Below are 15,357 nucleotides of genomic sequence, written 5' to 3' on the forward strand. Positions count from 1 at the left end.
AGATTAAAATATTTGCTGGCATAAGCAGTGAGGTGTGATTACCTATCTTTCCATTATGTTCTGCAGGTACACTGCCAAATTGGATTTCTCCTTGTGTGAAGGACCTTTATGGTAGATTGTTTCATGAACATACTTCAGACTGATCATAACAGTAACTGACAAGTACGTGTGGCCTAGTTTGGGCCTTGTCTTGGTTGATACTTGGCACCTGAGAAAAGATGTATGCACATATTGGCACTGAGAATTTAAGGGAACACAATATCCCAAATAAGAAAAATACAAAAACAAAACACATAGTGACTGGAAAATGTGTATAAGTATTGAAGATTTTGCTGTGTTTTTTTATTGCACTATAAGCCAGAATAATGTAACATTGAATACGTATAAATTGTTAAGTTTTTCTGTTTGAACAGCTAAGTGGTAACCTAAAAATTTTTATACTGTTATCGCACTGCTAACATTAACAAGGCACACACAAAACAGAGGCGCTTACACTGTAAATATGGGATATTTAGTAGCTAAAGAAATCAACCTATCTATGATCAGTGTCTGATAAGAAAACATGTGATATGCCAAAAAGGTTAGAGTCAATAGATACAGTGGGGGAAAAAGTATTTAGTCAGCCACCAATTGTGCAAGTTCTCCCACTTAAAAAGATGAGAGAGGCCTGTAATTTTCATCATAGGTACACGTCAACTATGACAGACAAAATGAGAAAATAAATCCAGAAAATCACATTGTAGGATTTTTTATGAATTTATTTGCAAATTATGTTGGAAAATAAGTATTTGGTCAATAACAAAAGTTTCTCAATACTTTGTTATAGACCCTTTGTTGGCAATGACACAGGTCAAACGTTTTCTGTAAGTCTTCACAAGGTTTTCACACACTGTTGCTGGTATTTTGGCCCATTCCTCCATGCAGATCTCCTCTAGAGCAGTGATGTTTTGGGGCTGTCGCTGGGCAACACGGACTTTCAACTCCCTCCAAAGATTTTCTATGGGGTTGAGATCTGGAGACTGGCTAGGCCACTCCAGGACCTTGAAATGCTTCTTACGAAGCCACTCCTTCGTTGCCGGGCGGTGTGTTTGGGATCATTGTCATGCTGAAAGACCCAGCCACGTTTCATCTTCAATGCCCTTGCTGATGGAAGGAGATTTTCACTCAAAATCTCACGATACATGGCCCCATTCATTCTTTCCTTTACACGGATCAGTCATCCTGGTCCCTTTGCAGAAAAACAGCCCCAAAGCATGATGTTTCCACCCCCATGCTTCACAGTAGGTATGGTGTTCTTTGGATACAACTCAGCATTCTTTGTCCTCCAAACACGACGAGTTGAGTTTTTACCAAAAAGTTATATTTTGGTTTCATCTGACCATATGACATTCTCCCAATCCTCTTCTGGATCATCCAAATGCACTCTAGCAAACTTCAGACGGGCCTGGACATGTACTGGCTTAAGCAGGGGGACACGTCTGGCACTGCAGGATGTGAGTCCCTGGCGGTGTAGTGTGTTACTGATGATAGGCTTTGTTACTTTGGTCCCAGCTCTCTGCAGATCATTCACTAGGTCCCACCGTGTGGTTCTGGGATTTTTGCTCACCGTTCTTGTGATCATTTTGACCCCACGGGGTGAGATCTTGCGTGGAGCCCCAGATCGAGGGAGATTATCAGTGGTCTTGTATGTCTTCCATTTCCTAATAATTGCTCCCACAGTTGATTTCTTCAAACCAAGCTGCTTACCTAGTGCAGATTCAGTCTTCCCAGCCTGGTGCAGGTCTACAATTTTGTTGCTGGTGTCCTTTGACAGCTCTTTGGTCTTGGCCATAGTGGAGTTTGGAGTGTGACTGTTTGAGATTGTGGACAGGTGTCTTTTATACTGATAACAAGTTCAAACAGGTGCCATTAATACAGGTAACGAGTGGAGGACTGAGGAGCCTCTTAAAGAAGAAGTTACAGGTCTGTGAGAGCCAGAAATCTTGCTTTTGTAGGTGACCAAATACTTATTTTCCACCATAATTTGCAAATAAATTCATAAAAAATCCTACAATGTGATTTTCTGGATTTGTTTTTCTCAATTTGTCTGTCATAGTTGACGTGTACCTATGATGAAAATTACAGGCCTCTCTCATCTTCTTAAGCGGGAGAACTTGCACAATTGATGGCTGACTAAATACTTTTTTCCCCCACTGTAACTTATCTCTATCTTTCCATCCTTATTTCAGCCTTCAGTTATTTCAGACTGCATAAATCAGATTATGCAACAAAAATGTGGATGCTAATGGAACATGTTGTACAGTGACAGTTCTAGTGTGAGTAACCACCTTAAAGTCGAAGTTATTGAAAAAAGTTATTATTATTATTTTTCATAGAAACCTTGTTTGTTCTGCTGGAGGCGTTTGTAAAGTGAAAAGGGAAGCTAACCAGATGTTAGTGGGACAGCAGTAGGGGATCCCTCATAGTATCCTCATAGGATCTGAACTTACTTTGGCCAAGGTCAAATGTGGGCCATGTTAGTCAGGAGTAGCTGTGTGCAACTACAGTATGTTGCTAAACACAGGCCACAAAAATCCAAGGTCCTCTATTAAAACCTGGTGAATTCATGGTGAACTAATCTCTGAGGTCAGATTCACACCAAACCAGGTTTCAACATCTGTTATTGGCCTATTATCACTGAAGCTAGTCGTTGGTGGGTGATTATAATGCCAATGAATGATGGATAAATAGTACATAATGAATCATTAATAACAACACACTTCTCTGCTTTCTCATTTGCTGCAAACGTCCTATTTCTCATTTTGGAAACACTTACCTTACTACATATACTTTTAGCTGACGAAACAGTCATTTGAATGAATACTTGTGATTTTGAGACATACATTATCACAATACTGAGATTGTAGGCACATTAAAAATGTCAAATTTAGCTCAGATTGTTAATAACATTCTAGAAGTGTTACTAAAGGTAAAAACGTTTAATATTTCTCTGAATGTCTGCATGTTCTCCTTATAACCCCTTAAGCCACAATAGTATACACGTCTACTTAGGCTACTGTACAACCAAATACAAATAAGGGTTTCAGCTTGATTAAGGCATTACGCCATGTAACATTTTCACTGTTATTTTAGACAAAAATCTAGTATGTGTTGAAAGACATTGAGGATTATTCATCTCCCTGTATGTGCGCCACTAATTTGTTCTGTTCACTCATAGAGAACAACAACCTTTTCTGATGAAAATGGGAAACAAACCATCAAGTAAGTCATTTCCCAAAATGAGTTAGAAAAGGGTTCCCCAACTGGCAGCATGCGGGCCGAATTTGGCCCGCGGGGAATTTTAATCTGATCCAAAGTATTCCCACGCATAATAGAGAGATATGTGTGATCATATACAAATGTAAGCAAGGTTTGAATTATAATGTTTTAGTCAAATATTATATCTGTTTGCAGTCTACAATTATTTGTAATAATGTTCCGGCCCCCTGACCATCTGATCAAGAAAAAATCAGCCCGCGACTGAATCTAGTTGATGATCCCTGCCTTAGATAATATAATGTACACACATAAATCTTTACATTGTGATGTGATGAAAGGTGTGTATTTAATTGTAATGGTCTACATATGGGACTAACACCTCAGACTGGTTAGTGGTTTTGCATCATTGTTTTGGTTCTTGGCTGTGCTTGGATAAGTAAAAGGTGACCTTGTGGTGGCAGTGATTGGGACTTTTGTAAACAGGCAGTATTAGTCAAACAAAAGATACTGTATGACTTTTATATTAAGTTGTCATGAACACGTGTTTCTGTTGTCTGTTATTTTGTAGTATTCCTTTGACAATATGTTAAAGCACTAAGTGGAATTTTGCTCTATTTTTCATTCTTTGGTATTGTGTTAAGCTAGCCTACTATAAACGTACTAATATCCATTATAGCAACAAAAACTACAATAGCTCCAACAACAGTAGCAACAACAACAACAACTATTCCTACAAACACATTCATGCCATTGTCTCTCATGACAGACATATCTAGTCTTTAACTTGGTTGTATATACAGTGAGGGAAAAAAGTATTTGATCCCCTGCTGATTTTGTACGTTTGCCCACTGACAAAGAAATGATCAGTCTATAATTTTAATGCTAGGTTTATTTGAACAGTGAGAGACAGAATAACAACAAAATAATCCAGAAAAACGCATGTCAAAAATGTTATAAATTCATTTGCATTTTAATGAGGGAAATAAGTATTTGACCCCCTCTCAATCAGAAAGATTTATGGCTCCCAGGTGTCTTTTATACAGGTAACGAGTTGAGATTAGGAGCACACTCTTAATGGGAGTGCTCCTAATCTCAGCTTGTTACCTGTATAAAAGACACCTGTACACAGAAGCAATCAATCAATCAGATTCCAAACTCTCCACCATGGCCAAGACCAAAGAGCTCTCCAAGGATGACAGGGACAAGATTGTAGACCTACACAAGGCTGGAATGGGCTACAAGACCATCGCCAAGCAGCTTGGTGAGAAGGTGACAACAGTTGGTGCGATTATTCGCAAATGGAAGAAACACAAAAGAACTGTCAATCTCCCTCGGCCTGGGGCTCCATGCAAGATCTCACCTCGTGGAGTTGCAATGATCATGAGAATGGTGAGGAATCAGCCCAGAACTACACGGGAGGATCTTGTCAATGATCTCAAGGCAGCTGGGACCATAGTCACCAAGAAAACAATTGGTAACACACTACGCCGTGAAGGACTGAAATCCTGCAGCGCCCGCAAGGTCCCCCTGCTCAAGAAAGCACATAAACAGGCCCGTCTGAAGTTTGCCAATGAACATCTGAATGATTCAGAGGAGAACTGGGTGAAAGTGTTGTGGTCAGATGAGACCAAAATCGAGCTCTTTGGCATCAACTCATCTCGCCGTGTTTGGAGGAGGAGGAATGCTGCCTATGACCCCAAGAACACCATCCCCACCTTCAAACATGGAGGTGGAAACATTATGCTTTAGGGGGTGTTTTTCTGCTAAGGGGACAGGACAACTTCACCGCATCAAAGGGACGATGGACGGGGCCATGTACCGTCAAATCTTGGGTGAAAACCTCCTTCCCTCAGCCAGGGCATTGAAAATGGGTCGTGGATGGGTATTCCAGCATGACAATGACCCAAAACACATGGCCAAGGCAACAAAGGAGTGGCTCAAGAAGAAGCACATTAAGGTCCTGGAGTGTTCTAGCCAGTCTCCAGACCTTAATCCCATAGAAAATCTGTGGAGGGAGCTGAAGGTTCGAGTTGCCAAACGTCAGCCTCGAAACCTTAATGACTTGGAGAAGATCTGCAAAGAGTAGTGGGACAAAATCCCTCCTGAGATGTGTGCAAACCTGGTGGCCAACTACAAGAAACGTCTGACCTCTGTGATTGCCAACAAGGGTTTTGCGACCAAGTACTAAGTCATGTTTTGCAGAGGGGTCAAATACTTATTTCCCTCATTAAAATGCAAATCAATTTATAACATTTTTGACATGCGTTTTTCTGGATTTTTTTGGGGTTATTCTGTCTCTCACTGTTCAAATAAACCCACCATTAAAATTATAGACTGATCATTTCTTTGTCAGTGGGCAAACATGCAAAATCAGCAGGGGATCAAATACTTTTTTCCCTCACTGTAATTTTTCAGATGTTTGTTATTGCAAATGAGCACACATATGCAAACGTTGGTAAATTCAAGGCACAGAGGATGGAAGACCGTGTTATTTACAGTGACCTGACCATCCTAAGGGCTAACACCAAACCATCGCCAGCCACAGAGATGACTGAATATGCCAGTGTTAGAATCCGCACTTTGAAGTTTCAAATGCATAATAATGCACAAATATGCATCTCTTCAAGGATAAAGTCACAGAGGTGTTGGGGCAGCTCAGAATTGGAATCTTTTGAAGTTTATTTTGTATGGTTTTGATGGGGTTACTAAAAATATGATTTTGATTGCAGTGATTATAATTGTCATAATGTTTTGTATCATATACGTTTAATTAATAATATTATTATTTATCCTTTTTGTAAAACATTTTTATCATGAGAGTAAAGTAGCCTATAATATAGTTTAGATACCATGTAGCTTAGTGGAAAAAAACGGTATTAGATCCATTTAGTGGTTTTCTCACAACTTTACCAATAAACCACTGTTTATAAGTAAATAAAACCTAATTCTTTACGGGAACACCTTGGATCTGGTGTCCTTCAATGGCCTTGTGGCTCGGTTGGTAGAGCCCCTTACGGAAAAACCATGTTTTGCACATGTAACATTTTATATCACATGTGAAATCATGTGAAATCAGGGACACCATGTGGTTTTGGAACACTTCACATGTGATGATATTTCACATGAAGTTTCACATCTGGATATTTTTCACGTGAGATTTCACAGGTGATGCCCTGTGAAAATGTCCCCAGAACGTCACGTTATCGCAGTGTTTTCAACTTACCTATTTGACACACTTTGACATACAGTACATGATTACATTGTGTATGTTTATTTATACAGTATTTTTTATTCAACATGTCCTCACCTGGGATTTGAACTCACAACCTAACCTCTTGGTTCATGGCATTTCAAACTTCCTGCTACGCCACCATGTCTGTGTCAATAACTGATTTCACCTTTATTCCTACACTTTGGAATTCAAAGTAACTCTCAGCTTTGTTAAAAATACATTCAAGAAAAACTATTATATTTATCATAGTGATTCAGGAGTAATATAAAAACAGAATAATATGCCACACAAACATTAGACAACTATGCAGAAAAACCTCAAATTGGTTAAATAAGTAAATAAAAGCAACGATGAGAGAATACTCAGATGTACTGTAACTGATAACTAAAAGCAGTGCAGTTGGGATGTTTTTGTTATGTGCAGAGATGTATTATATGTAATGAATCTGTAGGGGACTTAATACAGACTTTGTAGGGGACTTACTACAGACTTTGTAGCACGGCAGAAAGATCAGCTTACCCCAAATCCCAGGTGGGGTCCTAAAAAAAAAAGTAAGCACTAAGTGATCATGTCAAATGTAATCATATTACACTATTTTAGCTGAACACTAACCTTATAACTCCCATATAATTTAATGACTTCCCTTCCCAAAAAAAAAAACACTTGTGAAATGTGCAGATTCACGTGAGTATCTAACTCCCACATGTGGAATAGCATTTTCACATGTGAAAAATCTAATTTGCAGTTCTACATGTGAAAAACTTTCAAATATTGTCACATGAAGTTTCATGGTATCACTTTTAAATGTTTAAATGTTACATCTCAATATCAATGATATAAAGAAGCCAAGATCAATGATATAAAGAATGATGGAACAAAAACTTTGGAGTACTTTAAATGAAATTATGGGCAGAAAGACAAATTTAACTCCATCTTTCATCAAATCAGATGGTTTATTTATCACAAAACCATTTGATGTTGCCAATTATTTTAAAGATTACTTAATTGGCAAAGTGGACAAACAGGCAGGAAATGCCAACAACGAACAGTGAGCCATCGTATTCATGCATAAAAATTTTTACATATGAAAGAAAATCATTGTATGTCTGAATTTTGTGAAGATAGTGTGGGAGAGGTGGAATAATTATTGTTATCGATCAATAATGACAAACCTCCTGGTATTGACAACTTAGATGGAAAGCTACTGAGGATGGTAGCTGACACTATAGCTACTCCTATCTGTCATGTCTTTAATCTGAGCCTAGAGGAAAGTTTTGCCCTCAGGCCTGGAGGGAAGCCAAAGTCATTCCGCTACCCAAGAGTGGTGCAGCGGCCTTTACTGGTTCTAACAGCAGACCAATCAGCTTGCTGCCAGCTCTTAGCAAACTGTTGGAAAAAATGGTGTTGGACCAAATACAATGCTATTTCTCTGTAAACAAATTAACAACAGACTTTCAACATGCTTATAGAGAAGGACACTTAACATGTACTGCACTGACACAAATGACTGATGATTGGTTGAAATAAATTGATAATAAGAAGATTGTGGGAGCTGTACTGTTAGATTTTAGTGCAGCCTTTGATATTATTGACCATAACCTGTTGTTGAGAAAACGTATGTGTTATGGCTTTTCAACCGCTGCCATATCGTGGATTCAGAGCTATGTATCAAACAGAACTCAAAGGGTTTTCTTTAACGGAAGCTTCTCTAATGTCAAACATGTAAAGTGTGGTGTATCGCAGGGCAGCTCTCTTGGCCCTCTACTCTTTTCTATTTTTACCAATGACCTGCCACTGGCATTAAACAAAGCCTGTGTGTCCATTTATGCTGCTGATTCAGAAACCACAGCTTATGAAGTCACTGAAACCCTTAACAAAAGGTTGCAGTCATTTTTGGAATGGTTACAAACCTTTCCCTAAATGCTAGACCTCAGCTGAATCTGGTAAAGAATGCTGTGGCTGTTGCACAAGTTAAGGAGACTAACTTGGTGTACCTTAGATTGTAAACTGTCATGGTCAAAACATATAGATTCAATTGTTGTAAAGATGGGGAGAGGTCTGTCAGTGACACCACACTCCACAAAGCAAGTCCTTCAGGCTCTAGTTTGATCTTATCTTGAATAATGTCCAGTCATATGGTCATGTGCTGCAAAGAAGGACCTAGTTAAGCTGCAGCTGGCCCAGAACAGAGTGGCACATTTTGCTCTTCATTGTAATCAGAGGGATAATATACATACTATGCATGCCAGTCTCTCTTGGCAAAGAGTTGAGGAAAGACTGAGTGCAGAGCTTGTTTATTTTATAAGAAATATTAAGTGTTGGAAATTCCAAATTATTTGCATAGTCAACTTACACACACTTACCCCACCAGACATGCCACCAGGGGTCTTTTCACAGTCCCCAGGTCCAGAACAAATTCAAGGAAACGTATAGGATTATACAGAGCAATAATTGCATGGAACACCCTTCCACCTCATATAGTGAACAGCAAACCTGGCTTAAAAAAAACAAATAAAGCAACACCTCACGGCACAATGCCTCTCCCCATGTGACCTACTTGTTGTATGTATGTACTGACATCTATGTGTAACTGATACATGCACACACACGCACACTACATGTTCATGTTTTTAAATGTACACTACCGTTCAAAAGTTTGGGGTCACTTAGAAAGTTCCTTGTTTTCAAAAGAAAAGCAATTTTTTAGGCCATTAAAATAACATCAAATTGATCAGAAATACATTGTTAATGTTGTAAATGGCTATTGTAGCTGGAAACAGCTGATTTTTTATGGAATATTTACATAGGCGTACAGAGGCCCATTATCACCAACCATCAGTCCTGGGTTCCAATGGCACATTGTGTTTGCTAAGTTTATAATTTTAAAAGGCTAATTGATCATTAGAAAAACCTTTTGCAATTATGTTAGCACAGCTGAAAATTGTTGTGCTGATTAAAGAAGCAATAAAACTGGCCTTCTTGAGACTAGTTGAGTATCTGGAGCATCAGCAATTGTGGGTTCGTTTACAGGCTCAAAATGTCCAGAAACAAAGAACTTTCTTCTAAAACTCGTCAGTCAATTCTTGTTCTGAGAGATTAAGGCTATTTCATACAAGGAATTGCCAAGAAACTGAAGATCTCGTACAATGCTGTGTACTACTCCCTTCACAGAACAGCGCAAACTGGCTCTAACCAGAATAGAAAGAGGAGTGGGAGGCCCCGGTGCACAACTGAGTTTGAGAAACAGACGCCTCACAGGTCCTCAACTGGCAGCTTCATTAAATAGTACCCGCAAAACACCAGTCTGAACACCGTCAACAGTGAAGAGGCAACTCCGGGATGCTGACCTTCTAGGCAGAGTTGCAAAGAAAAAGCCATATCTCAGACTGGCCAATAAAAAGAAAAGATGGGCAAAAGAACACAGACACTGGACAGAGGAAGATTGGAAAAAAGTGTTATGGACAGACGAATCGAAGTTCGGATCACAAAAAAGAACATTTGTTAGACACAGACCAAATGAAAAGATGCTGGAGGAGTGCTTGATGCCATCTGTCAAGCATGGTGAAGGTAATGTGATGGTCTGGGGGTGCTTTGGTTGTGGTAAAGTGGGAAATTTGTACAGGGTAAAAGGGATCTTGAAGAAGGAAGGCTATCACTCCATTTTGCAACGCCATGCCATACCCTGTGGACAGCGCTTGATTGGAGCCAATTTCCTCCTACAACAGGACAATGACCCAAAGCACAGCTCCAAACTATGCAAGAACTATTTAGGGAAGAAGCAGTCAGCTGGTATTCTGTCTATAATGGAGTGGCCAGCACAGTCACCGGATCTCAACCCTATTGAGCTGTTGTGGGAGCAGCTTGACCGTATGGTACGTAAGAAGTGCCCATCAAGCCAATCCAACTTGTGGGAGGTGCTTCAGGAAGCATGGGGTGAAATCTCTTCAGATTACCTCAACAAATTGACAACTAGAATGCCAAAGGTATGCAAGGCTGTAATTGCTGCAATGGAGGATTCTTTGACGAAAGCAAAGTTTGAAGGACACAATTATTATTTCTATTAAAAATCAATATTTCTAACCTTGTCAATGACTACATTTCCTATGCATTTTGCTATATTTCCTATTCAAACTTGAAAAATATGGGTTGTTTATGAATTTGAATGACAAATAAAAAGGGATGAAAAACGTAGGTGCTGGACTTTAGGCCGGTAGCAACCACCACAGGGTGTCCGTTCAGAACATGAGGAAGCAGTAGTTCCAGTTCAAGGTTTAATGAAGATCCACACACACACACATACAACACCACTCTCTCTGACACTAATTGTGGTTATTTAGCTGCACGCACAATAAACATATAAACAATAAACGAGGTAGTGTAAGCAGGAGAGAAAAACAGGTTGGTCATCAGGACGGAAACTACAGACTGCCTGAGGCCCTGCCTGGTCGGGTATTAAGCTAGGTCCCGGGGCGTAGATCGAATCCTCCCTCAGCAAGAAGGTGATTCAGCTTGTTTCATGGCTTCATCCGCAGAGTGGAGGCTGTGTAGACATTTGTCTACATAGAAACAGCGTTCTATAGAAAAACGCACATCTTCTTCGGGCTCACTGTGGTCAAACACATGCTTCTGAAGGGCAAACATGGCGCAGCAGGGGCTACATGTCGTCCCAAAGGGAAGAACCTGCCACTCATAGACATCAGCGTAATCATCACGGTTTAGGTCTCGCCACAGAAACCGGAGAAGAGGCTGGTCTTTGGGTAGCAGGCGGACTTGATGGAACATCCCCTTTATGTCACTGCTGATTGCCACAGAGTGTTCCTGGAAATGGAGAAGGACTCCAAGCAGAGTAGCTCCAAGGTAGGTCCGGGTAAGAGTTGTTCGTTCAAGCTCTTGCCCCTGTAGTTGAAGGAATAGTTGAAGATGACTTTGTTATTCCCATTGTGATGGACCATATGATGGGGAATGTACCAACCTTGGTACTCTTCGACTGCTACTGGGGATACCTTCTTAACGTGGCCGGACTCCACCAACTTGTGAATGTCTGCGTTGTACACTGCTGCTTTCTCTGAATCCTTGGACAGATGCTTCTCTGTCCCTTGCAGATGAGCCAGTACTGCCTCCTTTGGAGCTTCCCAGGGAGGAAGGTTCTTCTTCCACAAAAGGGGAGTGGTGTACCTTTGAACCCCACACACTTCAACCCTGACTGTCTTCTCCTCCAGTAGATGCATGGCTTCTACATATTGTCTGGACCGTGTGACGAGCTTCTCACTCCTGTACGGTAGCGTATCCAACTGCCAGAGCTTCTCTACATGGCTGAAGAGCTCTGCAGATGGAGAGACAAGGGATGTATGAAGGCACTGTTGTGGAGCAAGACTTTGCTGCAGGAACTTTGAAGGACCTTGAAGGGTCCATCCGATCTGAGTCTTGATGGCGGCAGGTCCGCCAGGGGGACCGAAACGCACTGCTCCATCGGGGTGATTAGATGGGGATAGTCTGATCTGATGAGCAGTAACGGCTACGCCTGGTCCAGCGGTTGAAGGGGTAGGCCTTTGAGGTGCCAATATCTATTCTTAAGGGCTTTGATCTGGTAGGTATGCGGTGTAAGGCCCAACTCTTTGGGCTCTGTGGATGTCAAAGGACCTGTTTGGTTGAGTAACAGGGACCACAGAGAATGACACAGAAGCTACATGGACAACTCTGATATCTTGATGCACCGTACGAAGTGCCAAGTCCTCAGGATTTCCTTGGAGGCCTAGCTGCTCTGCTGCTTTGTGTAGAAGTATAGTGCGCTCCGACCTGTCGTCCAACAGGGCGTATGTGTCAAGTGACTTGTTGCCACTCCGCAAGATGACTTGACTCATCTTCAGCAGCACCTTGCTGCTGCCAGAAGGTCGATCAACATAGAGGGTCACTGCGGTGGAGCTCACCAGGCAAATGCTCTCTGTTGACGCCTTTGTGCTGGCGGTCTTCATTGCGTTCGTGCTAGCGTTCTTCATAGCAGTCGGGCTAGTTTTGACCTCGAGGAGAATCTCAAGATGCATCCTCTCGCACTTCTTGCACTTAGCCTTGAGAGTACACTGAGCTGCTTGGTGTTCACGTCCACACTTCCAACATCTTTAATTTGTATTGATCCAGGATTCTTTCTGTTCTTTGGAAAGGAGCTGAAAGTTGGTGCATTGATTCATGTAATGCTGCGTGGTGTTGCTGAACGGACAATACTTATTTGGCTTCTCCCGTGACCTTTCCTCCGGAGACTGGTTCTGTGCAGAGAGTTCGACTCCGTCCGCTCACCTCAATAGAGGATGGGGATAGTCTTGGGGAAGGATTTGTCTTTACACGGATCTCGGCGTGAGCTAGGGTGGTCCCTGCTTTGTTCGCTACTGAACTGCATGCCATCTACTTGCACTCTCACCTCGTACTCGAGCCACTCTGCCAAGTGAAGGAAGGTTGGAATGGGTGTCTTGATGGGGTTCACACATCTCTTGAAGATGGCTCTTAGGTCGTGTGGTAACTTAGCTAAGAGGCGGGAGACGTGTGAGCCACACCTCAGTTCTGTCTGTCCATTACTCCCTAGCTGATCCAACATGCCAACCAAGGTGCGCACCCTCAGAGTGAATCTTCGGAATGCCTTGGTGTCACCACTCTTGATGTTGGGGCCATCCATTAACCCTACGATGCGTTGGAGGGCAAGCTGGTGTGGCTGGCCATACAGTTCTGTGAGGGACCTGCTGTTGCTGTAGGAGTCGGCAATTAGCAAAGCCTCTTCCAACTTCAGGTGGTCCACCAATATCTGAAACTTGAAGCACTCTGTTGCATCTACAGGCAGCACATTGTCGAAGGCCACCTTCAGCCTTGCAAACTCTCGTGGGTCTTCATTGATGAAGTTGGGGATGGTAGGAGTTGGTCCACGGTAGACGCGCTCCCGGCTGGGTGGAGAAGGTGTGCGGTGGCGGACAGGTGAGTGCCGATGATGATCAGGTGAGTAGGCCCGGCGGTGACAGTCAGGCAAGTATTCACAGTGGCGATGGTCAGGTGAGGGGTGATGACAACGGTCAGGTGAGTAGTCGCGGAGGCTACGGTCAGGTGAGTAGTCGCGGAGGCTACGGTCAGGTGAGTAGTCGCGGCGGCGACAGTCAGGTGTAGGCTGACCGTAGTGGTCAGGTGAGTAGTCGCGACGGTCAGGTGCAGGCTGACGAAGTCGATCAGGTGTAGGCTGACCGCAGCGGTTAGGTGAGGGCTGACGTTGGCGATCCTTTGAAGTCATCCCTCTAGGTGGCGCTGTAGGGCTACGAGCTCTGCAATGAGAAGTCGACCGGTCTCGATGGTGCGATGGCTCATGACGTCGAGGGGTTGCGGGTCAACTGGGTAGTGACTTGAACTGTTGGGGACCCATTGAAGCGGATGAATTTAGCTCTTCCGATAGCTCCAGTATCTCCTGTGTCAACTTCTCAGTTTCCTCTCCTATCAGCTTCAGGCACGTTACGACTGTTCTGGAAGAAGAACGGGTTTCTCTCTCATCTTGTACAGGAGGGTAGTTGCTGCTGGTCTTATTGTGAGAGTAATTAATTCCACTCACAGCGCCCTCTGCTCATGGTCCCTCGTTGGAGTGGTGTGTTGTTGTGTGTGGTGTCTGCCTTGACTCGTAGCTTACCTCATAGTTGACCAGACGATGTGGGGGGCGAGTCTGACGGCGGGGACGAACCACAACTTGTGGAGGATCTTCTCTGGAGACTGGCATCCTTGAACTTTGGCAGTTACTGAATCCGGCTCGAAGGACCATGAAAAAGATGGGTTGTTTATGAATTCGAAGGACAAATAAAAAGGGATAAAAAACGTAGGTGCTGGATTTTAGGCCGGTAGCAACCACCACAGGGTGTCCGTTCAGAACACGAGGAAGCAGTAGTTCCAGTTCAAGGTTTAATGAAGATCCACACACACACACATACAACACCACTCTCTCTGATACTAATTGTGGTTATTTAGCTGCACGCACAATAAACATCAGAAAGAAAAGCAATATCTTCTAATGAGGTAGTATAAGCAGGAGAGAAAAACAGGTTGGTCATCAGAACGGAAACTACAGACTGCCTGAGGCCCTGCCTGGTCGGGTATTACGCTAAGTCCCGGGGAAAAAGGCTGCTGATTGGCTACTAAAATTATGATGATTGGCGTGACCTTATTCCAATATGAAAACCAAAAGAAAGTTGAGGTCTTGGAAAGGAGATGAGCTGGCCGTTTTTACAAAACTAATTTCATGTATGTTTTCATGGAAAACAAGGACATTTCTAAGTGACCCCAAACTTTTGAACAGTAGTGTATGTAAATTGTAAAGTATTTTGTCTGTAATGTCTTTTTCGTTTTGTGTCAGACCCCAGTAAGACTAGCTGTCGCCATTGGCATCGGCTAATGGGAATCCTAATATAAAAATATAAAAATAATAATAATCCCCATGTTGTCAAAAAAATTTCACATGAGATCATGTTTTCACATGTGTATTACATTTAAGTCATTTTGCAGATGCTCTTATCCAGAGCGACTTTACAGTTAGTGAGTAAATACTCATTTTTTTTCACAATGGCCCCCCGTGGGAAACGAACCCACAACCCTGGCGTTGCAAGCGCCATGCTCTACCAACTGAGCTACACGGGGCCATGTGTAGTTTCATGTTATCACATGTTGCTTTTACATATTGTCACTTATCACATTAACTTCACATAAGATTATGTGCTCACATGAGATCACATGTAAAACACATGATCACGTGAAATTCATGTGGGTTTTCTCGTAAGGGGCATGGCAGTTTTGAGTTCGATTCCCACGGGGGACCAGTATGAAAATGTATGCACTCACTACTGTAAATCAGTCTG

This window comes from Coregonus lavaretus (assembly GCF_964263955.1).
Source record: "Coregonus lavaretus genome assembly, chromosome: 20".
NCBI classification, from domain to species: domain Eukaryota; kingdom Metazoa; phylum Chordata; class Actinopteri; order Salmoniformes; family Salmonidae; genus Coregonus; species Coregonus lavaretus.